We start from the raw sequence: 3,633 nt of genomic DNA, 5'->3' as shown, positions 1-3,633 counted from the left end.
GATCGCTGTTTTTCCAAAATTGGGGTGTCCCTACGCCTGTGCATTTTATCTAAATGAATGTTTGGACCTTCAGTTTTTAATATTATTTTACTTTAAAATAAGTTTCTCTAATGATTTATTAGAGGGGGGGGGGGGGGGGAGTATCTGTTTTTCTACAAGGGGATCTGGACCCCCCGACCTCCCCCAGGATATCCGCCTATGCAAACTGTTCATGGTTCTATTAGGAGAGATTATATTCTGCGAGGGGGTAATTCTGTTCATCGGGGTTCTGAGGACTTCGAACAAACCCAGCTTCATGTAAAGTTGGATTAAAAACACCCCCCTTCGAACAGAACAGCGTACAATGATGGTCAGATCAGATATTTGCTGGACCCCCACCCCACGCTCGGGTTTTGCTCAGCATCCCTGTCTCGGTGCAGTGATGATTCGGGATGTGGTCCGGACTCTCCTCCCTGCCTGCATGTGATGCACCCTCCCTCCCTCCCTCCCTCCCTCCCTCCTCTCTGTCCTGTGGACTCAGTCTGGACCACAGCGGGACACAGTCCGCTCAGAGGATGTCTCCACACCTTCGCACATCTTCTCCAGCAGCTTAATCTCGAGTTCAAGCGGGATTATATTTCTGCAGCACAAAACTGAAGGTAAGGAGGAAACATCTGGTTCCGCCGGGGTTCTACTGCAGAAGTTCTCACAGATGTCTGCAAGGATCTCAGAGGAACTTTGAGTGTTCCACCTCAGGAAGTTGCGTGTTTTTTTATTTGCGGGAAAAAGATGCGCTCCTGTTCCAGCCAGAGGTCAGAGAAGAGCCGCGCGTGACCTTGACTGCGCTTCTGGTCTCGTGACAAACCAGGACTCTGCTCCTCAGTCTGAGATGCGCGAACTGTTTGTTTAAAACCAGATTAATTTACAATCAGCGCCCGCTGCGAAACACGCGAGGGCGATAACGTTTTCATTTTCATTATTATTTTTTAACGCGTGTGCGCTCGTTTGTTTGTCTTTTAGCAAAATATCTCATAAACCGCAGGGCTGATTTTAATGAAACTCACAGGAAATACGCACGTGGTCTAGCCCTGCAGATGATTTACTTTTAGAGCCAATCCAATTCAAGGAGGCCGGCGCAGCCAGCTGATCTTTGAAAACACAAAACCGTCTCAAACTCAGTCAGTTTTTCATTTGTTGGGTTGAATTGTGCTGTGGTAGTAGCTGAGAGTCAGTCACAGCACAGACTCCAAGGGCTACTCTTTGCACGAGGTCTTTGCCTATTTTTTTGTTAGCATTAACTGTTGGTGTCAATCCTATGTCTGTTAGCAAAATATCTCAGGAACTACTGGATGGATTTTACTAAAACTCTCAAGGATTAACAACTCGAGGCACATCTGCAGCTGATTAACTTTTTTCAGTCTTAACAATTCGCAGTGGACGCCACAGCTAATCATCATTAGTTAACACAAAAGTGGCCATAACTCAGTCACATTTACAGATAACGAGCCGCAATTGTTGTGGTAGTAGCTGAGAATCTTTCTCAACACACTCTTTGAGCATTAACAGATGCATGAGATCCTGAAAATGTTCATTTAGGTATAAGACTTAACCAAAACGACAAGCATCTAAATATGTTAAAGGCAATATGCATTACTTTAAAGAACGCTGGACGTTGAATTTCACAACAGTTTAGGATGAAAATATTAAAGTATGTGTTTAAGATTCAGGTCATTTTAAAATATGTTGTGCTTTTTCTTCTTGAAGTTGTCTTAGACTTCCATTCAGTGCTTCTCGCTGCGAAACAGCTGCAGGTTCAGCTGCAGAATTCATGAGCAAGTCTGGACATTTACAGTAAATAAGACTGATTACAGAGGCTGATTCCTGCAGAGGCTGCTGTTTAGTTCCAGGTCAGAAACATGTGCTCCACCTGGTGTTTGACCTCTGAGACTGAAGAGCAAAGGACTGGTAATAGATACAAACTATTCATGAGTTCAAGTGTCATCTTCCTTCTTGTAGCTCTATGAATCATCTGAGCAAGCCCATTTCTCTTCTGGAGGTCAGAACACGTTTCTTCTTATTTATTTATTAATATGAAGAAAAATGCTCATTGCAAACAACGGATTTTGCTCATGAACTCGTATGAACAATATAAGATTAAACCACAAACGATCAGGTGCCGTCAACTTTACAAGGTTTTAAGGTTGGCAGCATTAAAACAAACACTTTGTGGTTTTTGTCTGAGTCAAAGCTGTTTAAAAAGTTAAAACTATGGCATCTTTAAATAAACATCTGATGTAATGTAATTCTCTGATCATTGTTTATATAAGGAGTTTGCTGCATGAAAATATAAAATATTAAAGCAGAGAAACAGCTGTTCATTCACATATTGAAAGGTCAGAGGTCAGAGGCAGCCCTATTTATGCTGATGTGGTTTAGTCCTGGATCTGAACAGAAGAGACAGTGAAACTACCAGGAAGTGCAGTTAACACAGATAATTTACATTTTGTTCATGCTGTGATTAGGCTTGAAGTTTTAATGTGTATTTAACACATAGGTAACTTATTAACCTAACAACACATATATGTTTACGTGTTGTTTACTTGTCAGTAATTGTCTTTGGCACTAATGGATTTCCTTAAACTCACTCACAGAAAGAGAGTTGTGCACCTATAGCAGATTCAAGAATTGGTAACTGTTCTTTAAATATAGAAACAAATGTAAAAGAATTACAAACAGCTCCAACTATATGTCAGTAAATACAGTTGAAGAAAATTCTAACCATTTTTTCTGTGACTTCAGTTCAGTTCAGTTTATTTATATATAGAGTTAAATCCCAGCAGAAGTCGTCTCAGGACTCTGAGCAGAAACATTCACATACATGAAAAGACAGTTAGTAAAAGTTATCCAGGGAATCCAGCAGATTGTGTTGAGTTCAACATTCAGAGAATGTGTAAGACTTTTCTTTTTGCAGGTAAACGTGTTTAACAGACGTGCACATTGTCACTGATAACAGCTGCAACTTCACAGCTCACTGTGTCCACTTTCACTGTGTCCACTCTCACTGTGTCCACTTTCACCGTGTCCATTCTCACTGTGTCCACATTCACTGTGTCCATTCTCACTGTGTCCACATTCACTGTGTCCATTCTCACTGTGTCCACATTCACTGTGTCCACTTTCACTGTGTCCACTTTCACTGCGTCCACTCTCACTGCGTCCACTCTCACTGCGTCCACTTTCACTGCGTCCACTTTCATTGTGTCCACTTTCACTGTGTCCACTTTCATTGTGTCCACTTTCACTGTGTCCACTTTCACTGTGTCCACTCTCACTGTGTCCACATTCACTGTGTCCACTTTCACTGTGTCCACTTTCACTGCGTCCACTCTCACTGTGTCCACTTTCACTGCGTCCACTCTCACTGCGTCCACTTTCACTGCGTCCACTTTCACTGCGTCCGCTTTCACTGCGTCCACTTTCACTGCGTCCACTTTCACTGCGTCCACTCTCACTGCATCCACTTTCACTGCGTCCTCTCTCACTGCATCCACTTTCACTGCGTCCACTTTCACTGCGTGCACTTTCACTGCGTCCACTTTCACTGCGTCCACTCTCACTGCGTCCACTTTCACTGCGTCCACTTTCACTGCGTCC

Source organism: Nematolebias whitei, chromosome 7, assembly GCF_014905685.2.
Source record: "Nematolebias whitei isolate Nwh7 chromosome 7, NemWhi1, whole genome shotgun sequence".
Classification (NCBI taxonomy): domain Eukaryota; kingdom Metazoa; phylum Chordata; class Actinopteri; order Cyprinodontiformes; family Rivulidae; genus Nematolebias; species Nematolebias whitei.
The sequence above is the reverse complement of the archived record's forward strand: the minus strand, read 5'-3'. Positions refer to the sequence as shown.